Raw genomic sequence first — 24,987 nt, 5'->3', positions numbered from 1 at the left:
GTAGTAATATAAAGTAAAGGGGGTAGTACGCCACATGTACTAAGTATGGGTTAATGCACATAATATTTAAGGACATGCATGAAAAATGATCATTTATCATATCTTTAGAAAACGTGCTAAGTCATGTGAACGTCTTTATTGCACATACCATAGAATATATACAAGTCAAGGATTCCATCAACATAAAGCATGCTCATAATTAACACTACAAGAAATCATACACTACACCATTTTGTGTCTACAACGACACTAATTCTAAACTACACTTTTAAAGTGTTGCCCAAAGTATTTTTGGGAATGCTTTTAAAGTGTAGCAAATTTTTTTAACCTTGAACAACGATAATATTGGCAACACTTGAAAAGTGTACTTAAAAGTTATAAGCTACACTTTATAAGTGTTGCTAAAATATGATATAATTTACAACGATTTTTTAAATATATGACCACAATTTTTAAGTGTTTAGTTTTTATTATTGTTAAAACAACAAATTATGAGTATGGACTTAAAATTTTCACCAAAATTTTATATTCCCTCCAATAATTTTAACTCTCCCTCCCATTTTATTGGCCAAAAAAAATAAACTTAATTAATAATAAAACACAACTTCACGCTTTCCTTTCACTTTCCTAAATCAGAACTCATGCTTTCCCTTTCACAATTTCACGCTTTTCTTTCACCAAGCTTCAAATTTGCCGAAGATCAAGCTGAAATATTTGCTGAAGAACTCACCAAGACCAATTTGCTGAAGATTCCGTCAAGGTAAGTACCAATTTGCTTAATTTTTGCTTTTTGTTTATTTCATGAAGATTTCTCCAAGACCAAGATGACCGCTTCTCTCAAATTTTTGGTTATTGAATGATTTTTTTTTGTTTAGAAGGAATTTATTGGGGTTGTTGGCAAGATGACTGAAGTTAAGTCTCTCTGTCACACTTTTCTCTCAAATTTTAGACAGATTTATGGCTGAAGAGGTAAAGAGCTAAAGATAATCTCTCTAAAGAATACGATTTCCATAATTGTTCTTGCTGAAGAACTCGATTTTGTTAGGATAGGGTTTACCGGGTAAGAATTCTATCTTTGAAAGTATAAATTTTAGCTTTAGGGTTTTGATGTCTTGTGTACAATTATGCTTTCAAAGATAGAATTATTTAGGGTAAGAATTCTATCTTTGAAAACCTAAAATAGGGCAAGCCTGTCAAGTGACTTACGAGGTTGAACACTAGCAATATTATGCAAATTTTCCAATCAATGGAAGGGGAATTGGCCCTGGTCAAAGTATTTTATTACCTCTCTTACTTATTGCTACCCAACGAATGCATGGAAACAAAGTAGCGGTTATATATATATATATATATATATATATATAAAGAAATATACTGCATCATCCATTTATTCTAAGGTGTTTGTCACGCAAAACCTCTGGCCATTTGGGTACTCTTTCCGAAGTAGGAAAAACAAACTAGTACTATCATTCACGGCTGACTCACACAATAATTAGAGAAAACAAGTAACTACCCATTACATATCTTTGTCTTTTTGAAAATGGATATTATCCATCAAAAAATGTATATACATACATACATACATACATACATACATATATATATATATATATATATATATATGTTGCTTGTTACAACTTACATGATTTATTTATTTATGAAATTTTTAAGTTTATTGAGATTTTTATCTTGTGTTCGTTTATTTATGTAACCACCACATTGTATGTCGCTTAATCCATTTATTATCTATGTGAAAATCGAATTTTTTATCTATTTTCTGTTTAACCTATTCCAACGTAACCGACCCGTCCATATTTGATCCCTACAATTCTTGGGTGGGTCTTTACCCTCTTAGAACTCACTCGTGGGACTTTATTGGTATGTTACTGTTGTTGTAGTTGTCTTGGCTTTTGCGGGAGTGGCGGAAACAATATTTGCACTAAGGGGATTTCTTTGTCTTTTTCTTCTTTTTTCATCCATCTCTATCTCTATTTTAAGCTTTAAATTTTACTTTCTTTCTATATTTTTTTCTCTTCATCTTCTTCTTTTTCTTCTCTATATCTTCTTTGTTCTTATTTTTTTTTGTCTGCTCTTGTTTCAGAAACTGTCATTTCTTCTTTTATAATTGAAATCCAAAAACTAGGAATCAATAAATCAGTTAATAATTATACCTTTTTGTCTAATGAACAGTCAACTGTCTACTATTGGTCATTTTCAGAAAATTATGATACATAAAAACTCATTTTTTTCAAGATTTGATTTTTTTGGGGTTCTTTTTTGTTTTGCTTGATGAATAGTTATGGCTGAGAGTAATGAAATTAATGCTAATAAATCTAAGGTAATCCTTTTTTTTCTATTTGTGTTAGTAGTTAAGTTTCTCAGTAAATTATGAGTGATAAAACATTGATATTTTTTCAATATTTGTTATTTTTTTCACCCTTTTTATTTTGCTTGAGTAATAGTTATTGATTGGGGTAATGAAATTAATGCTTAATGAATTTAAAGTACCCCTTTTTGTTTATTTGTGTTCTTCTTGTTTTATAACGAACTTTGTTAGTGGTATTGATTTGTTGGGTTTGTTTGGCTAATCAAGGATCAGTTATCTCGAAATTTTAGTAGCTTAGTTGATTAGTTATCAGAACTTTTATGTCTATGTTCAATCCCCACCTTATTATCCTCTTCCCTACCACCCAAGGAAAAAGGGATCAACTTAAAAATTTTATCTCTATATTGCAGTTTAAAAATGTGTTGTGGTATCTAGTTGTGCTATATATATTGGAAAAATCGTAATCCCATAATATATCTGTAAATCTAGTTTTTGCACGATTAATATGAAATTTTTATTGAGAAAGATCTGAAATTCCAGTTCTCTATACAAAAGCCTAAGTTCAAACGATATAGTCAAGTTGCTTTATTTTGATAGGGTAGATGTTGCATTAACTTCTACTTATTGTTCAACTCATAGCATTTTCCTTCTACTTGGCTACTTTTCCGCCAACAATCATATTTGACATTGTATATATATTCTAGTTTGAAAGGGATCCTACAATAATATGAAACTGGCGTAGAAGCAGAAAAAGAGATCTTTTCAAAATTGGAGTTGCAAAGGTATGTGATTAGTTTACTGCTATCAAGAAAAAGAGATCTCGATATAGTTTTGAATATTGTTGAATGCTGGCGAAACACTCTAAATGCTTAAAAGTTCTCCTTTTAGTTGTTGTTAATGGCTTGTTCGTTATGGTTGGAATTTAAACGACTTCTATCCTTTATTTTGATTTATAGGCTTGTGATACTACCAATTACTTTTAAACTTCTGTTTCCTAGTTGTTCTTTGTCCTGCTAGCATCCTTTTCTTTTTATGAAGTTTTGTTTTGCCAGAGTGTCATCCTGTTAGGATTTGCTCCCTGATTCATGAAACGTACATTATGTATTTAGTATGTTTCTAGGGGAAAATGTTTTACCTTGGAATTTTTTTGTAGGACATATTTAAGAGTTGGGTTTGTTATATATGGTATGACGATAGTGTCTTGATGATAGTTTTGAGTATTGAAGGTTAACAACAATGTCTAATTGACTGTGTATCGAGTAAAATATAATGAGAGTTGGGATAGTTGTCTAGGAAATAACTTCAGATAACTAAAAGCTAAAAAGCATTTGCCGTCAAGAAAATTATGACTTACTGTTTTTTCAAACTGGATTCCCTCTTAAGATGACAGTTTTACAGTATCTACTGCCTGGGAGAGGATTAGGAAAAAACAATCTAAGGATCCTATTAATAATTTTATTTTGCTTAAGCATATGCATTTAAAAACATAACACATTTGGAAAAGAGGGTATGAAAGTTTTCGCTGTTACAGGGCAAGGAGGGATGATATTGAAAATATCTTAGTTACCAGAAATTTAGCTAGTTATGTATGGAAAATACATGCAGTAACAGTGGGGATAGATCATTCTATGACCTGTTTGAGGAGTATATTAATGCATTGAAGATAGTTTTGAGTATTGAAGGTTGTTAACTATGTCTAATTGACTGTGTATCGAGTAAACTATAATGAGAGTTGGGATAATTTCTAGGAAATAACTTCAGGTAACCAAAAGCTAAAAAGCATATTCAAGGAAAATATGATTCACTGTTTTTGCAATATGGAATTATTGGGCAGGTTGGTATGGTTGGGCAGGTTGGGCAGTTTTCCTTCAAGGAAAATAGTTTTGCAATATGGAACACAATATGTAGTTTCCAAGTTCCTTAGTAGTAAGTACATTTTGCAAATTGAGCAATATTACCTCTTAACAGTAAATAGAGAGTAACATATATTTAAAGCATGAATGATTATATAAACTACTTCAATCAGGATTTCTTGCCTCTTCAATAAATGTTGCAGTATGAAATTTTTTTGCCTATTCTATAACCTTAGCAATATGATTTGTGTAGGGAAATGGAGGTGAACAAATTTTAAGTGGATGATGAAGAGTTTTTGAGCTATTCGATTGAGGGTATTCAGCAGTGGGCCTACCTTAAGGTAGGAGGTGATTGAAAAAGGGGAAGCCGGTCCCCTTACATAGCCATAATAGTAAGTTTTTTCGTTCAATAAATAATTGAATGTAGAAAGGGGATCCTAAACTAAAAAGGAGTCCATGACCCCCTTTTAGAGCGTATAAGGAAAGTTTGATTACATTGTCTTTGATTTTGTGAAATATATTCACTGGTGGAATATATTGAACTATTATAAGTGTACTTTTTTAACTATTATGTACACATTTAGAATATTGCTTTATAAGTTTGTGTATGTACACAACACATTATGTTTGAAGTTTATGGAAAATCTATAAATTTGTAAGAGTACTTAATGTTTGAGATTATTTATTGCAAAACAATATTTGTGTATTTTACTTAGGAATTGTGGCATATAAATTGTGTATGCATATGGGAAAAGACTACACTTCAAAGTGTTGTAATATATTAGATATAAAAGTCAACACTTCCTAATTGTGCACAATATGGTAGCAAAGGCTACACTTTAAAGTGTAGCAGGTATGGTAGCAAAGGCCACACTTAAAAGTGTAGCAGGCAAGACAACACTTTTAAATGTAGCTGCAATGTGTGGCCTTTTTTCCTATCAAGCTGCGCTTGAAAGTGTCGCCTTTTTTCCTTTAAGGCTATGCTTAAAAGTATAGTTGATAAGGCAACACTTTTAAGCGTAGCTGCAAAAGCGTCGCCTTTTTGCCTTTTTTGAACGCTTTTAAGCATAGCTGCTAAGCCTAAACTCTAAGGTTACGGGACTTTCAGACACCCCTGAAAAAGTGTGGCTTAAAGTCAAAAAGTATTTCTAGGGTGGTTATAGACAAAATGTTGTAGTGATACTTCTAACGACCAAGTCATAACAACGGGATATGAATCCGGTCGTTAAAGGTATATTTATAGCGACAACGTTTTCATTTTTTCGTTATAATTCCATTTTATATTTAACATCCACAACATGATAATATCATATTGTAAGTAAAATTAGTATCCGATTGTTAATAATAATAAAAAAGACACTACATTATATAAGTTACACTCTTCCATCTTTCAACTAGACATGTTTTCCCACCACTCCCACTCCTTTGTGAAGAAAACATTATTCATATACTCGACATTTGTCTTTTTCCATGGTTGTTAGAGAAATTAGCAAGAAGATGAAGCATAGCAAGCCTTTCAAGAACAACTTCTCTCCATTCCAGTTAATTCTTTGAAGTGAACTGCATCATTTAACCTCTTCCCGTCGTTTGTTATGTGTACTAATTTTTTTGTCAGCAGCAAAAATCAACGTATGATCTCGTAAGTTTTACATGTATGATTTCGTATAACCAACTGGTCCTCCCCTGTCAGAAACAACATCAAAGGCCTCCATCGGCATTTAACTTAAAGGAGTTATGTTTTTTAGGCAACCATTTAAGACAAATGAGTGTATACATGAGTTTTGACTTAATGATTATGATCTAAAATGTAAAGTTCTTGAACCTGGATTGTTGTTTTGAAGTATAAATCCAAAAAACATTAACTTTGAGCATAACTTGTGTAGTTGAGAGGTCATCAAAGCATCTTCTACTTCTTTAATTTCATATAGTCCATTACATGGCAGCAAGAATTGACTTCCAAATCTTTTCTATGGTGCTGTCAACTTTCTAGCAGGTCAAGCCTTCAAAAAATTTCATGATAGTGTTAGGCTTTAATCTTGTAAGGCCAAAAAAGCTGGGGAAACATATAGCTGTGAGTTTCTGCTGGTCTGTTTCACATGTGGCATCTATTATCATTCTGAATCTTCCTTCTAGTAAGGTTAAACTGGTACTTGATTGAATTCATGCATTACTGTCCACCATTTCTTGTCTCCACTTATAAAATGACACCCGTATTAACTTTGGTCAACTGATTTTTAGGCTTCCTTAAGGCAACATAACACTTCCTATAAGATTGTTTACTACTTTATGCACAGACAAGAGACAATATATATGACAAGGATCAGAACAATATAAAACATGTTCATAAACAAAGACAACATTATCATAAATTCATATATATCTTCCATGTTCATTAGCTCATATCATCAATATAAAAGACCCTTATTGTATCGTGTGTACATCTATTTTTCGTTGCCTTAACTGCAGGATAATTGTAAGTTTTATTTTTGCCTTTACGTCACAACTTCTTATTCCTAACAACCCGTTTTTTATTTTAAAAAATTGATTATACAACCTATTGTTGGCCTGCTTTAACTTAGGACAGATGTATTGTTGCACCTAGATTTACTGTTGCCTTAGTTTCTTCTAACAATTTTTTTGCTTGCTGCTACATTATCTACTACTAACCAATAGGAAGCGTTGGTTAAAGGGATTTAGGTGTTTAGCTTCTGCTATATAATAATGTGATTAATACAAAATCTTCTTTTTTGGATTCATACATATTTAAGAAAAAAATTGTAGATTGTTTAAAGTTAGAAAATTATTCAGCAGTGGCAAGTGTTAAAAGAAGGATTTTAGCCTTCTCTGGCCACTACTCATCACTGATCGCTCATCAGGATAGCTCATCTGTTGGTCTAGCTTTTGTCGATTGCTGCTTGATAAAAAAGTTATGCATTCTTAGAGTAAGTACTCTTCTCATCAAAGGTAAGTTTCTGCTTTCCTACGTGTATTAATGAAATTGATTCTATGGTGCATATTGTTTAATTACTCTTTTTAATTTATAGGTTATTAACTAATCGATCAGTTAGGGGTGGTCAGACAAGTATTGTTATAACCTTAGCTATCTGCCGGACATTTTTTCAAAGGAGTTTTTTTAACTCTTTTTCCAAGATTTACTTTTCTTTTAAATAAGTGAAGTGAACTTTTGGTTGTCCTTATAGTGCCCCTAGAGTATTCTTAAATTTCTTTATTGAAGTTTTATGTCATTCGTAAAACACATAAATACAAACTCGTTCCTCAACTGGACATACACAGTTTGCGAATGAAACCTCTTCATCTATCTGCTTATTATAATTAAATCATATGATAACCCTCTAGGAAGCACGAGTATCTATTGAGTTGAGAAGCACACTATTGTATATTTGGATGTATGTTGCCTCTCACTAGTACTTCTTAGATGATCTTCTTCACTATACAAGTCTCTTGTCTCCTTCTTTGCTAGAATATTTTATTGTTCCTTTTGAACCATATCTAATCCACAACATCGACAAGTGTGGCTCTATATACTATAGCCATGTTTTCCTTGACTTTCTCCCAGTTCATGCACCATTGAACTTCCTATAGCCATGATCAGGGTGGTCTCATTATTTCTAGCCAATCGAATGGTTTCTCCATATGCTCTTTGTTGCTGGACATTCTAGGTTGGTGTTGCACAGTCACTCACGGAACACCTGCATCCCTTAATGATCAGTCAATAGGTTGAAATAGCTACTAAATTCTACTTAATTGGGATTTTCATGATTGGTGGGATTAATTCCAAGACAAATTCTCATCTTGTCACTGCAAACATTAGTAGTAAAATGCAACTTGTAGCAGTTGCACTTGTTGCCGTGGTACGAGTGGCTTTACATGTTGCACTGCAACTTCACTTGCTTGTACTCTCTTCTTGACCTATCTTTTAGAGTAGTCCTTTTAAACGGCTTCAAATGAAAGAGAGGACAAAAACTTGCCTCGTGGGAATCAATTTCTTGTTGTATGTTAAAGAACTTCATTTGTAAAGATCACCAATTTTAGAGAATTATGTATTAAGATGTTTTATTTTCTATCAAATGTAGTCATACTAATGCATGCATAATTTCAGAGGCATATAAACATATTAATGATATGAGAGATTTTATCAGTGCCATTTTTTAAAAAAAAAATTGGCACTAGCTATCACCCAGTAATGCATAGTTTATATCATCCTCTTGAAAAATGTGCAGTTGTAGGGCGATTATTTGAAATCCAGTTCTCTATTTGACGAATTCTTCGGGATTCGTTACGAGTCACCAAATGCACTTTTAATGTCGATTGTCTCATAGATTGTTGGGGTATTCAACATGTCCCCTGGTAAATTTTAGGAGTCTACTAACTGCAACATAAGTTTCAAAAGCAAGCACACATTCCATTGATGAAGACGAGAAAAAATAATCGAAAAATAATGTTCATTGCTCTAGTAATATATTTCTTAGAACCTCAGAAAAATTGTTCATGAAAAAAGTAGCACTAAACATTCAAGATATATATGGTGATAGTAAAACACTTTGGAACCATGTCAATGACAACATATACCCTTGAAAACGTAAATCTCCAGTATGAACCAGCTTCATGAATTGAGAAATCAAACACGACTTCGCAGAAGAAACTCTTTTGTCCTAATTACTATTTTCCAATATCATATTGGACTCTAGAGTGAATTATAAGAATATAAACAACACTGAAAATATGCTATATTCAGCCATACTAAAAGTTATTATTCACATGTTTTTAGTAACTTAAATGTTTTGCATTCTTTTCGCAAATATGTTGAGGTTTTGTGTTTATTCTATATGATTTTTTTTTTGCTAAACTGACATATGTTCTTTTTACAGCTCAAGAATTCCAATATAAATCTAATGTTAAAGAAAATACGGAGAAAGTTGAAGTTTAGGAGTTCTTTTACCAATTTGGTTCGGGGTAGTTTAAATATGATGTCTTATTGTTTAGATATGTTGCAATTTTCTCATTTTGGGAGTTGATAAAGATAGGTCATATTAACTTGAATATGATCTATCTTTCTTTAATTAGTTATTTGTTAAACAATAAAGCTTATTAATAAAAATATTTTTAGTGTTTCTTTGCATTAAATATTTAATATTATTCACTCGTATAATCTTTGTATAATAATATCAAATAAAAATAGGGTATTTAAAACTCATTTACAAATAGCTTATGAACGATTGAAACGAACATTACCGATGGGAAACTTGGTTGTTAAATGTATTGGTAAGATAGTAACATATAAATTAATGAAATGAGTTTCAATCATTAAAGTATATGTACTAAGGGGAAAATCGGTCGCTAAAAAGGACATATAATGACAGCAATTAGTGTGGTCATTAAGGATACTTTTAACGACCAAGCTAAAATCTGGTCGTTGACTTTTAGCTCAGGGCTTTTAACGACCAACGACAACTGAATTTTGTCTAGTCTTTATTGACATATAGCGTCCGGACGTAGACATTTAACGACCAAATTTCTCCTCGTTAATGACCTATTTTCTTGTAGTTTAAAGACATATTATCATAGTCATGTTGACATTTCATATTCAATAGGTCATATAACATAATATACAAAATACTTACCAATGATCCCATCCCCAACCTACAAGTGCAATGGTCATGCGAAGCCCCTATAACCCCACAGGTAAAGTTTTATTTCATATAACTTGTAACATAATTAGTCATCACTTCATATAGCAATATAACCCAATAACATATTCATTATAATGACCAACATCATATAAGTGTAACAGCATGTATCATAAACATATACCTTTCATATTATCATACTACATAAGAACTATCTCCTAGGACTTCCATTAGAGTAAACTTGTGCAATGTCTAGGCAGAGTCTCATACTCCTACCTCTACTAAGTAGACTCCTCAAGTCACCCTAGTCAACGCTCATTTACTTGTATTTCATTTTACATGAGGGAAAATAGGCCTTAACCGACATAGACCATGTGATCCAAATATGGAATCCGGTGTCATAATACCCCACACCGAAAGAAGGTGGTCTACTAGCCAAAGTAGAACAAAACATGACATAGCATTGTAGGTGGATCCACTAGCTATTATCCTATGGTGGCAACATAGTTCAAGAACTAGGATATGCATTAGATATCCATAGTTCCACATTACATGGAAGCCTCAATCTCATAAGATCCTACCTTTCAACTAGGGAAGGGACACCTCTCATATCTAGTTCATCGGTGCTTAACTTAAGTCCCTTTATTGAATAACCTTTATCTTGTCTTTTATCATAAACTTATCATAGGTCATAGACGATTAAATCCTTGTATAAATATGATCATGAGCTCTTTATGATTAGATGAGAATTTCCTTTCATCATAACCCTTCGTAACTGAGATTAATATAACATAGTCATTTTGTGTAAAACATACAAGAGAATATCGTAACTTGCATTTATCATGTTATTTCATGATCTCACAAATAACATGTTCATAGCCCATCATATACGGTTAGCAACATCATACATACTTTCACAACATATCATCATGATTTATAGGTTAACATAAGCATGGTAGAATAATCAAAACTTTAGAAGACTTACCTCTTGCTTCCAAGGACCTTATTCAAGAACTTACGTTCAACTTACAACATTCATAACCATAACATAGTGAAATACTCAATATCATAATCAAGAACAACTCTTCAAATCATGTACAAGATCAATGAATAATGTAGGGTAAAGGATAAGGGTCATTTAGGAGTTCATTCTAGTCTTAGTTCTAATTCCTATGTTTTCATAATATCATGTAGTAGAGACAATCATACGAAACCATCATAAAAATAAGAACATGCTCCACACGAAATTCTAACATACTAACAACATAGCCATCAATTCATGTGAAAATAGACCATGGAAAAACCTTACTTTCATTGAAAATCATAAATCTAGGGTTAGTAAGAAAATTCGAATTGTAGAGTAAAAACCCTAGTTTTTGATGTTCTTGGAAACTTATCTTTGAAAGGACCTCTATGGGAAAGCAATACCACGAGTGAAAAACCCATACCTTATAGATGAAGAATCCATGAAAATTGGATAAAAATCTTGAGGTCTTCATCTTCTTCCTTAAGCTCTTCTTGTTCTGCAATGGAGTTTTGAGAAGAGAGTGCTCTTGAGAGAATGAGAAAAATTGCGTTGATCTTGTTTGGGACGTGTCAATGTGGTCTAAAAATGACCTAATATCAATATATATTCGTCCAATTAATTACCCAAAAGACCATCCACTTAAATAGGTCTTTTTAATAAGTTAAATTACAAAAAAATATGACTTTAACGATTCTGGAAATAGTTGTGCGTTTGGTGCCAAATTCCGTCATTTTTATTGAATTTTGAGTTCAGACAGTGAGAGCATGTCAGACTCGTATCGTTAGGTTTCCTCTCAAATCTTGAGGCAGAACATCTCATGTCAGGCGTGCGTCGCATGCGATGCCTCCACTTCTGCCTGCTCGCAGGCTGCCAGGCGTCCTGCCCACCCATGTTTGAGTCCTCCCGTAGGACCCTTAGTGTGGTCTTTGGGGTGTCGTTACTAGGCATTTGGATCCTTTGTGCTACATACTAAGTGCGAAAGGTCACTTTACATGTTGTGAACTTCATTTGACACTTCGAAATCTTCACCAAACATAGGGACGTCAACTAGTTCAAATTAGCTAGTTTCCGGACGTCAAGGTCTTTCTTAGTCGTTTTGGATGTAACCTTTTACAAATGGGTTTATTACATTAATAAAGGTCTGGAAACATCATTTTAAACATTATTTAATAGATAAATCTCTAGTCTAAGTCATGACATTTCCGAAGTGTTACATTATTCCCCCTTAGGAACATTCATCCCCTAATGACAATAAAATCTTTTGGAGGGTAGGAATAGACTCAAGGCTAGAAGTACAACCAATAAACAACATAAAATCATAATAAGTCACAACTAATAGTATTATATCACAACTCCTCACAACATATACCATAAGATTACGCATAGCACTCAATTCATGATACACAACATATAAGAGCTCCATATTCATAACACATATTGAGGAACTTCCTTCTCAACCTTGTCATAAGCTCAAAATGCATCAAAGTGTTACCATGTTATCGTTCTTCTAAAGATGGAAACAAAACAACAAAATCTCAAGAAAATATATGCATACATGTTTTAGATAAGTGCAAGAATAGTGTATGAAGGCATTTTCTTAAAACTGTAGTTGGTACAACTTTTACCAAACATGCACCTATTTGGAAAAAAGTTGATTACATGATCATGCATTACTTTCTAAATTAATATAAATGTCTAACCTTAAGGAGTAAAGAGATGAGGGCAGCGGGACTTCATGTCGGCTTCAGCCCCCTATGTTGCACCCTGAACAAGATGGTTGCTCCATAGAACTTTTGCAGAGGCAACCTCATTGTTTGTCAACTTCTTGACTTGGCGATCTAGGATCTCAACCGGAACCCCTTCATAGGAGAGGTTCTCATCAACCCCTAAACCTTCAATAGGTAGAATAGACACTGGGTCACCTATGCATTAATTGAGCATAGACACATGAAACACTAGATGGACTAGAGCAGTTCACTAGGTAGTTTCAACTCATAGGCAAGCTTTCTAATCCGTTGCAAAATCTCATACGGACCAACATACCGAGGACTTAACTTCCCCTTATTACAAAACCTCATCACCCTTTTCATAGGTGAAATCTTCAAGTAGACATTATCGCCTACTTCATTCTCAAGATCTCTTCTTCTATTATCAAAATAAGACTTTTGTTGACTATAGGATGTCTTCAATATATTGTTTGTGATTTGAACCTTCTCTATAGCTTCATAGAAAATTTCTTGACCAAGGATGAGCACTCACAAATCTCAAACCATCCAACCAGACATCTACACCTTCTACCATTAAGAGCTTCAAAATGTGCCATGGAGATTCTCGAATGATAGTTATTGTTGTAAGAGAACTCAATCAAAGGTAAGTGATTATCCCAACTCTCCTTGAAATCAATGACATAGGCTCTTAACATGTCCTCAAGGGTTTGAATGGAACGTTCCGCTTGACCATCCGCCTGAGGATGAAAAGCGTATAAAGTTTCACTTGAGTACCTAACCCTATTGAAAAACCTTCCAAAAATGAGAAGTAAATTGGGAACCGCTATCCAAAATGATTGATAAAAGAATCCCATGAAGATTCACAATCTCATTAATGTAGATCCTTGCATAGTCTTCACCCGTTTAAGTGAACTTAACATGAATAAAATAGGCAGATTTTGTTAACCTATCCATAATAACCCATATATAATTATTTTTCTGTTAGGTTCGAGGAAACCCAACAATAAAGTCCATATTGATGGCTTTCCACTTCTATGTAGAAACATCTATGATTTGGGTTAAATCACCCGGTTTGAGATGCTCAGCTTTAACTTGTTGGCATTTTTGACACTTAGAAACAAACTCTGCTATGTCCCTATTTAAACCATCCCACCAATAGACCTCTGTAAGGTCACGATAGGTTTTGGTGGCACCCTGATGTATATAATAGCGAGAAATATGAGCTTCTTCTAGAATTCGATTTCTCAAATCCTCAACATTGGGTACACATAATCTCCCTTGGTAACTAAGAACACCATCCCCCTTGGGAGAATGAAGCATTGAGCTTACCAAGTATCAATTCCTTTAACTCCATCAATAGTTGATCAAGATGATGCTTAGATTTCACCTCCAACACTAATGATGAGTCGGAGTTATGATGTACTATGAATATACCATATGGAGGATCTTCAAATTGCACACCTAAGAAAGCCAACCTATGAACATATTTCACATGTTCTTTATTCTCTTCCTCCACATGAGACAACTACCCATTGTCATTTGACTCAAAGCAGCCACAACAACATCGGGTTTGTCGGGGTGATAAAAGACATTCATGTTATAATCGTTCAACAATTCTAACCGTATTTTCTGTTGGAGGTTCAACTCCTTTTGTGTAAACACATATTGAAGACTTTTATGGTCAGTAAACACATCCATAAACAAATCTTCTATAGTAGTTGGCTAGACTCAAGAAACTCCTTATGTCTGTGGGATCATAAGCCTAGGATAATTTTTGACCACATCCTTCTCCTTCACATCAACCTCTACACCATCACCAGAGATAATATGGCCAAGAAAAGCAACCGACCTTACCAAAAATTCACACTTGCTAGATTTGGCATAAAGTTGGTGTTCTTTAAGGACTTGCAAGGCCAACCTCAAGTGACTTTCATGATCATATTCATTCTTGAAGTAAATAACATCAATGAACACAATCAGAAATGAGTCGAGATAATCTTGGAACACTTTGTTCATTAGATACATGAAAGTCGTCGGGGCATTCGTTAACCCAAAAGACATAACTAGGAATTCATAGTGACCAATCTCGTTCGTAAAGATGTTTTGGGAATGTCTTCACCTCTCACCCTAAGTTTGTGATATCCCAACCTTAAGGAAATCTTGGAAAAGTAACTAGCACCTTAGAGTTGATCAAATAGTTCATCAATCCTAGGGAGAAGATACTTGTTCTTTATGGTGACCTTATTTAGTTGGCGATAATCAATGCACATTCTAAGGGACCCATCCTTCTTCTTAACAAACAAGACCGGAGAACCCCATGGAGAAATACTAGGTTGAATGAAACCCTTGTCTGGTAAATCTTTGAGTTGGAGCTTTAACTCTTTTAATTCTGCCGAAACCATCCTATATGGAGGAATTGAAATGGGATTTGTATACGGTAACAAAATTGCCAAAGTCAATTTCCCGTTTGGGAGGAATTCCTGGAAGGTCATTAAGGAAAACCTCTTGGAATTTTCTCACTACAGGGACTAACTCAATAGAAGGAGTTTTACATTGTAGGTCCTTAACTCTCACCATATGATATAGACAACCCTTGGCTAGCATCTTACAAGCCTTCAAACAAGAAATGATTTGACCCCTGACATAAAATTCCCCCCTTTCCTCTCTAGAATAGACTCATTAGGGAATTGAAATTTCACTATCCTTGTTATACAATCTATGGAAGCAAAACTATCATGAAGACAATCCATACCAAAGATGATATTTAAATCATAACATGTCAAGTTCTACATAATCATCAAGAGTAACTCTATTGGGCAGCACACAAGACATTTCCTAGAGACTCTTTTTGCAACTATTGAGTCGCCTATTGGGGTACAAACCGAAAAGGGTTCAAACAGAGCATCGGGAAGTACATCAAACTTCCTAGCTACCAAAGGTGTAACAAAAGGAAGAGTATCACCTATATCAATAAATGCATAGACATTAAAAGAGAAAACTTGTAACATACCCGTCACAACATCGGGAGAGCTTTCTTGTTCCCCCTTGTCTTGAGTGCATAGAGTAGTTCGTTTTTGGAGCTTCAGAATTAGGACCGCTTGGTTGAGCTTGACCATTCCCCTTGCCTTGCCTTCTCATTTTAGGGAAATATTTCACCATATGACCACCATTTCAAAAACCATAGCAACTATTATTCCCAACAAGACATTCATCCACATGTTTCTTACCACACTTACCACAAATGGATCTCTCTTTTGGCAGATCAATGTTTCTTCCCTTTTGAAGTTTAGGATTAAAACGTCTATCATTGAGATTATTTGAGAAATTAGAAGGAATCTTATTTGAAAACCTCTTATTAAACTTAGGCTTGTATTAAACATCAAGCCTACTCTTATAAGAACAACTTAAAATGACTTTGCCTTCTTAACTTCCTTATTCTTTCTCCTTAGACGACTTTCCTCAACTTTTTGAGCATGAACCATCAACCTAAAAAGATCCATATTGTCATGAAGCATGGCTACACAACATTCTTCTTCAAGCTCTTTGGACACTCTCGTTACAAAATGACTCATTTCATACCTAGCTTTAGAAACCAAAGAAGAAGCATATTTGGAAAGATTAATGAATTATAAGGAGTATTCCTTAACACTCGTACCTTCTTGACGAAGGTTGATAAACTCTTCTACCTTAACTTCTCTTTGTTCCCTGGGAAAGAATCTATCAAGAAAGGCTTTTTTAAGATCTTCAAAGTCATGGGACCACCTCATAAAGCCTTACTATCCTTCCACTGATTGTACCATGTCTCAGCTATGTCCTTATGTTGATCTGCAACAAGCTCATCCTTCTATGTTACTCACGCCTATAGCAAACAAAATATTGTAGCCCTCATCAAGGAAATTTGGGGGTCTTCATTAACATTTGATCCGAAGTATATGGAATGATTCATCCTCGTAAAGTCTCTTAAATGGCTAGCCATAGTACTAGCATGTTGGTTTTCTCGAGGAACAATGTCCCTGTTAGATTGAGCCGTGATGGCTTAAGCTTGGGTGGTGATGGCATGGGCCATTTGGAACAGGGCTGCCCTCACCTCACCATCCATCATAGCCGGAGGATTCACTGGAACTTGATCATTTGCAGCAGCTTGAACCTGAGGAGCATTTTGATTGCCTTGGGGAGTAGCTCCCGCATTCGCAATCTTTTCTCCTACACTCCTCTAGGCTTTCCTTCTTGTGTCCATCCACTATAACCAAAATAAAGGTATTATATGCTAAAAGACACATAGTGTCAAAACACTAAAGGCACGCATAGGAGTATCAAGAATAAGAGAAGTTTCCTAGTCATCACATAGCCTCTAACCCATAATTGTGGTGCACTTTACAACCATGAACAAGACACTAGGTAACGTGGTTTAGTGAGACATTGATCCTAAAGATATTTAACCACTTGCTCTGATATCAATCTTGTCATAGTCGGAGTGCATACCCAAAATTAGGACCGCGTCGTCTTCTTCTTAGAGGACTCAGACAAGCCCTTAGCATTCATCATACCATGTGATCCGTAAAAATGCAGAAAATTAAAACTTTTACATTCTACTTAAAGTATACTTAGACTTCATAGTTATCATTCATAAACCATACGGAATTTTAAGAAATTGTCTCACATATATAAAACCATCTAAGAGTGCAAATCTGGACTTAGCCAATACATAGTCAATATGCCATATATGCATTAATACAAAAGAATCCAAAGAAACATGATGGAAATAGGATATTCCTAATATCTACTAAAGTCTTCATAAGATTGAATATAATTGATGGCGTCCCGAACATGAGAAACTACCAAGACTTGGAGAAAGAGTTCCAAGCTTTGTAAAATCGAACTACTTAAACTTCGAAGGCCGGAACCTACAGTTGTAGTAATATAAAGTAATGGGGTTAGTACGCCACATGTATAAGGTATGGGTATATGCACATAACATTTAAGGACATGCATGAAAAAGGATCATTAATCATATCTTTAGAAAACGTGCTAAGTCATCTGAACGTCTTTAATGCACTTACCATAGAACATATACAAGTCATAAATTCCATCAACATAAAGCATGATCATAATTAAAGACATATTATCATAGTCATGTTAAGATTTCATATTCAATAGATTACATAACATACAACACATTTACCAATGATCCCATCCCCATCCTACAAGTGCAATGGTCATGTGAAGCCTCAAAACCCCACACAACCAATTAGATAAGATAGGAGACCGTAGGTAAAGCTTTGCTTCATATAACTTGTAAAATAATTAGTCATCATTTCATATAGAAATATAACCCAATAACATATTCATCATAATAACCAACATCATATAAGTGTAACTACATGTATCATAAAAATATACCTTTCATGTTATCATATTACATAAGAACAAACTCCTAGGATTTCACATACCCCTACCTCTACTAAGTAGACTCCTAAAGTCATCCTAGTCAAAGTTCATTTACTTGTCTTTCATTTCACATGAGGGAACATAAGCCATAACCGACATAGACCATGTAAGGTAAACTTGGAATCCGGTGTCATAAAAACCCACACCAAAAGAAGGTTTTCTACCGGACAAAGTAGAACCAAACATAACATATCTTTCTACGTGGATCCACTAGCTAATACCCTATGGTGGAAACATAGTTCTAGATCTAGGAGATGTATTAGAGACCCATAGTTCCACATTACATGGCAGCCTCAATCTAATGAGAACCAACCTTCCAACTAGGGAAGGGACACCTCTCATATCTAATTCATCGGTTCTTACGTTAAGTCCCTTTCTTGAATAACCTTTATGTTGTCTTTTATCATAGACTTATCATAGGTCATAGGAGATTAACTCCTTGTATAAACATGATCATGATCTCTTTATGATTAAATGAGATTTTCTTTTCATCATAACCCTTCGTATGTGAGATTAATATAACATAGTCATCTTGTGTAAAGCATATGAGAGAATATCGTAACTTGCATTTATTGTGTTCTTTTCATGATCACACAAATAAAATGTTCATAGCCCATAAGATCCACATAGAAAAATCATACATACTTTCACAACATATCATCATGATTTCTAGGCTAACATAAACATGGTAGAGCAATCACAACTTTAGAAGACTTACCTCTTGATTCCAAGGACTTTATTCAAGAACTTACGTTCAACTTACAACATTCATTACCATAACATAGTGAAATACTTAATATCATAATCAAGAACAACTCTTAAAAATCATGTACAAGATCAACACATAATGTAGGGTAAAAGGTAAGGCTAATTTAGGAGTTCATTCTAGTCTTAGTTTCAATCCCTACATTTTCATATTATCAAGTAATAGAGAGAATCATACGAAACCATCATATAGATAAGAACATACTCCACACGCAATTCAAATATACTAACAGCATACTCATTAATTCGTGCGAAATAAACCATGGAAAACACTTACTTTTCATTGAAAATCATAAATGTAGGTTAGGAAGAAAATTCATTTTTGTAGAGTAAAAACCCTAGTGTTTGAAGTTCTTGAAAACTTATCTTTGAAAGAACCTCTTTGGGGAAGGAATCCCAAGAGTGAAAAACCCATACCTTATTCATGAAGAATCCACAAAAATTGGATTAAAAGCTTGAGGTCTTAGTCTCGTTGCTGAAGCTCTTCTTGTTGTGCAATGGAGTTTTGAGAAGAGAGTGTTCTTGAGAGAATGAGAGAAATTTCGTTTGATCTTGTTTGGGATGTTAAAAAGTGGTCTAAAACTGACCTAATATAAATATATAGTTGTCATATTAATTACCCAAAATTCCTTCTACTTAAATGGGTTTTTTTAATAAGTTAAATTATCAATTATATGACTAACAATTCTGGGAAGTAGCTGCATCACGGGGCTAAATCCCATAATTTTTATTGAATTTTGAGTTGAGGTAGTGAGGTGAGTGTCAGCCTTTCTTTGCGAGGTTGCCTCTCAAATTTTTAGGCAGAACACCTCGTGTCAGGCGTGCGTCACACGGTATGCCTCAACTTCTGCCTGCTCGCAGGCTGCTAGGCAGCCTGCCCACCCATGTTTGGGTCCTCCCCAAGGACCCTTAGGGTGGTGTTGGGTGTCGTTACCGGTGCTTTGGACCCTTTGTACTACATACTACCTATGCAAGGCCACTTTACAAGTTCTGGATTTCATTTGACACTTTGAAACCTTCACCAAGCATAGGGACGTCAACTAGTTTAAATTAGCTAGTTTTCGGACGTCAAGGTCTTTCTTAGTCGTTTTGGATCTAACATTTTCCATGTGAGTTTATTACATTAATATAGGTCTGGAAACATCATTTTAAATATTATTTAATAGATTTATCTCTAGTCTAAGTCATGACATTTCTGGAGTGTTACATAGGTGCTGCTATGGATGATTCATAATGGTTAATAACCCCTAACCTATGTACCCCTATATGAATGTTTGATTAGCTAATGTTAGGAGTATTGAATGTGTGTTATAGATACCTTGTCTCCTATGCTAGTATGTATCGTGTGGTCCATGTTTTGTTGTGCATTGTGGTCTAAGAGATGGCTGCCTCAAGGTGTTGTTGATAGCCATTAGGTGATCATGTTGACCAATGTATAGACACACTCACATTTCATGCATGCTTATGAGTAGTATAGGTTCATGGTGTCTAATGAAAGTCTATTCTCATATATGACCTATGAGCTAAGAATATGAGGATTTAACTCTCCTAAGACTACAATTTATAAACTTAAGACAATAACGACTATTTAATAAAGGGAACTTAACTTAGTACCGAGTGAACTTGAATAGGAGGGGTTTCCATTCCCAATTATGGAAGGTGGGTTCACCATAATTCTCATGAGGTACATAACTAGGCATAAATAAGGTTTCCATATATTCCTCCAAGTTCCATCAACAATGCTTTGCCCATAGGATCTCGCAAGTGATATCACTTAGTATGTTAGCATGTGTTAATGTTCTACTTTGGCTAAGTAGAGCACCTTCCTTTGGTGTAAGGCTCGACAACACCAAACTCCATGTTAGCACCTATGGTCTAAGTGTCGGCTAAGGTTGTTTTTTCCTAAAGTAAAATGGACAATGGAAGTAAATCTAGGACCCTAAATAGGATAACCTACGGGAAGTTAGTGTAAGTGAGGGTATGGGACTTTACCTATGCATTGCACAAGTGGTTCTTGAAGGGAGTTCTAGGAAGGTGTTCTAATGTGCATGACTATGTTTATGTTTCTTATGTATGACATTGTAGTATTGTCTACCTGTTGTGATGCAATGTATGGTATAAGTCTATACGTAGTGGTTTTATTATATATGCATCGTGTTGGTTTTAATGACAATTTTATGAAGGTCTTGATTGACATGGATGAAGTTGTCTATGTTGCCTTGTATATGTACGAAGTGAATTGTTAAGGCTTGTGGTCTCATGATAGGTTTACTAAGTACGTGTGATGTTATGGGGCTTCACATGTACATTGCACTAGTAGACTTAGATTGGGATTGTATGTATGGTGTTATAATATTCTATGTAAAGTGAAGTCAGTATATGTGCAAATTTACCAGGGCTTACTGTAATGTCATTAGGGTCTTGACTTAAATGTGATATTGTGTACTATACTTTCTATGAATGTATGTATTGAGTTAGAAAACTTATATGTATGAGTAATTTTTGGCCATAAGGTGATGCATTGCACCAAGTATCACTAGAGGGTTACTTGGAAAGTCAAGGAAATAAAGAAAAAGGGAACTTACTGTAAAAGAGATGTGCTTAGGGTAATTGGACTAAGCTTAGTGTAAAGTGGTGCCTAATATGCCTCAACTGCTATGCATGATTTTATTGATATTATGACTATTTTATATGCCTAAATGAAGTATGTGAATTGTATGATGCTTAATGTATCACAGTTTATGATGTTATCACCAAAAGGCATAATACATAGTTTCAAAGCAAAACGTCCCTTTTAAATGCATGTTTTTGCATGGTTGCCATACTTAGTGCATTCTTGTACTAACTTCATTATTCCTTACTTTTTTACACAAAGTGTAGGTTATGGGTTATTAAAGGATGTCTTTATGGTTAAGAGCTTGATATGTGTTTCCCAAGCTCAAGGAAAGAAATCCTTAAGATTCAAGAATGTCATGTGTCAAGTTGTATAAATTTTGTAATAGTTTAGTTAATGTTTTATGTTGAAAGGGTCGTGTCCTTATTACACTCTAATGATAGTGATTCTAAGATGACAAAGAGACTTAGAGTCTTACTATGCATTACAATATTATATATATATATATATATATATATATATATATATATATATATATATATATTGGAAGTGTTGTTATAACATATGATGTGCTAAGAAAGTTTGAAAATTTCCACTAAATTTACCTATGAAAATACGATGAATGATAATTATGGGCACGTATAAGAAAGACCTCTAAGAGATCAAGTATGTCATGTTACTCCTCGGGGTGCCCCCCGGTCGATACACATATGCTTCAGTAGTTGAAAGGTACTGAGCATCTAGGATAGAGTAAAGCTGAAATAAAGCATAACTGAACAAGCACAAAACAAGTATAATATTCTAAACATGATATACTAAATTCTGAGGTAATTGGATACAATGACCAATTTGTAACATGCTAAAACTGAATATACTGATAAATGGTCAATGCAATAGAATTTGTTTGAACTATGAGAGCTACTAATAAATGATAATAAGATGATATGAGTTAAATGTGGAGTCAGATGTATACGCCCATCGAGAGGACCCAATATACACTGCCAGTGGTATAAAGAAATGCTGGCGTGATCACTAAACTGATGCCTACATAGGGGACTTACAACTTACTTGGTTTATAGTTTTGGGACTATTTGGGTATGTTGAAACCTAGTGCAACTCAATATTATGCTACTCACAATAAATTAAATGATTAAGACATTATGACTGAATTTTTGTAAATACTAGATAGTTCAAAACTAAACATGCATACTGAGAATGCTATAATAATTCTGATAATGATGTATTAATAACAGAGGCATGTACAACTGGATAACTGGAATATATGACCTAGCATGTGTAATTCAAGAACTGAAGAAACACATAGCTAGAGTTTTGAAATTCATGCAATAATCTAAGAAATAACATGATAATCTGATTTGGAACACATACGAACTAATTCCTGGGAATCAAGAATCTAACTGAAAACTAGGGACCTAATGGGAGAAAGGAACCCACTCCTGAAATCCCACATACCTGATAAGGAAATCCACGGAGAAATCCTTAGATTTCAGGGTTGGAGCTTAAAGAACCTTGTGGTGTTCTTCAACTAGGGTTCTTGAACGTTTTCTCCTTTCTTGCTTCTAATTTTCTAAGTTTTGATTAATGATTTGACTTAAATAAGTTTTGTTATGTTTCAACGATTAAATTGACTAAAGCCTCATGATTTAGGGTCCAAATGACATATCTTCGGGGTTAAACGAAGTAGGAAAAGACCAAAAGACCATTGAGTCAATTGCTATTGGAGAAATAGATGACCTGATCAGATTGGCCGTTGTTCAATCGGAGGTCCATCGTTTGGGTCATCTCGATAGGCCTTCACTAAAATGGGCATAACATTTTACTCGGAGGTCGGATTTTAGCAAACTCAGTCGCCTTAAAAAGATAATTCAATTCTCTATTATTGCATAGGTTATGGGATACCTAATTCATTTTTAATAACATTTATGAACATTTGGAGTTGACCTAACAACATTTTCCCCCTAACTGACTGCTAACTTTCACCTATTGTTAGACCTACAGATCTTAGATCGAACGACGGTCCGTGTTGGTCATCCATAGTTCATGTTAGAGGCTGGGTAGCTTGAGTCTCAATCTATGGACACATACCACGAACTGTAGTCTAACTTACGAATCGTAGGTTTGTCCATGGATTGACACTTGGTTGATATTTCAGGGCTGATTTTTTGGGGATCTTGAGTGGAAAATGACGGATGCACAATACGGTCCGTAAATCAGACTATGGTCCGTCGATGGTGAATCATAAATAATTTTAACATGCAATAGCATACCACTGGTAACCCTGTTGGACAAAAATCCTTCGTCTATATTATTTTTGAAATAATAGAAAATCCTAAGATTACAGACAATTTTTTGTTAAAAAATAAGCATAAATCATATTGAAATGAAAAAAACAAAAAAAGAAAACTAGTTGAAAGCGTTTTAAGCTATTGCCTTAATTGTAAGACCACAATTAAGAAGGAGAAAATAGATTTCAAAATTCAAATTGGATGTGTGAGTGATTTTTAGGCGAGAATTAGGGAATAGAGAGAGGAGAAATAAAATTATATCTGTATATATGATTATACATATCAAAGAAGGTGCCTTTTGTTTCGATATACAAACTATTTGTGAGTACCATATTTAATACCAAATTATATTAAGCTATAGTCACCCATAATAATTAATTGAAAATATAACATCATAGATATAAACTAATAATGTTTGCCAATTCATGTATTCTCTTTAAATATTGAAATTTGTGTGGGCAAAGAAAAGCTGATAGAATCTTGTGTCATTGTGGAATAAGATCTTCCATTTTATTAAAAATTTTAGACTTTAGAACCTGTTTTGAACTTGCTAGGTCTTTTTTTTATGGATTTAAGAGATTCTTGTACTTGTTTTTGTTAGTAATCTAGTTCTCTATTCTCACCGATTTTTCAAACCACACTCGAACTCTATCAAATATACTCTTTTAAATTTATATGATGTTTAAAGAGTAGATTCGATCGAGTTTAAGTGTCTTGTTGAGACTTCGTGGAGTATACATATCCAAATGACATATTGAAATACGTTTAAGAGTTTCCCAAGTCATCGAGCTTTTTTGGTTTTTTAATCAAGAAATTAAATTATATTTTAATACCTTATTAATCAAGTTCAACATGGACCATCAAATTTAATTAATTAGGCTTTCCATTTATGGAACTAATTTGAAAAATCGAGTTCATCCTACTTAATAAATTACGAATGATTTCGCTAAACTTTATATTGCTTTTAGTTTAATCTAAAAAATATTCCATTAAATCTTACTTTCATATGCTAATCAATTACTCAATGTTATGGATAATTTTCTTTATTTTTTAAGATTTTCACTGAACTTATTTCATAAAAGTATATAATAAATCTCAAGATTGAGACATGAATTGAATTAACTAATGATTATCCAACAAATCATCATTTAATTTAGGAAAAATTTCATATATGGCAAACTGAATTCATGAAATAACATTATATGAGAATAGTTTACATAATTACATTCTATGGGTATAATTTAGTTTGTTATGTAGCTTTTAATTTGTATTC

At 33.9% G+C, this 24,987-nt stretch overlaps 1 long non-coding RNA gene across 1 annotated transcript; it reads left to right on the top strand.

Annotated features, from left to right (window-relative positions):
• The first annotated feature begins 610 nt into the window (after positions 1 to 610).
• LOC104647871 (uncharacterized) lies at positions 611 to 4,829 on the top strand. The gene is made up of 3 exons (XR_741901.4): positions 611 to 760; positions 3,031 to 3,108; positions 4,433 to 4,829. It is a non-coding gene; the product is annotated as an uncharacterized lncRNA (long non-coding RNA).
• Positions 4,830 to 24,987: the final 20,158 nt, after the last annotated feature.

Source organism: Solanum lycopersicum, chromosome 6, assembly GCF_036512215.1.
Source record: "Solanum lycopersicum chromosome 6, SLM_r2.1".
Classification (NCBI taxonomy): domain Eukaryota; kingdom Viridiplantae; phylum Streptophyta; class Magnoliopsida; order Solanales; family Solanaceae; genus Solanum; species Solanum lycopersicum.
This window is presented reverse-complemented; position numbering and strand designations above follow the sequence as displayed.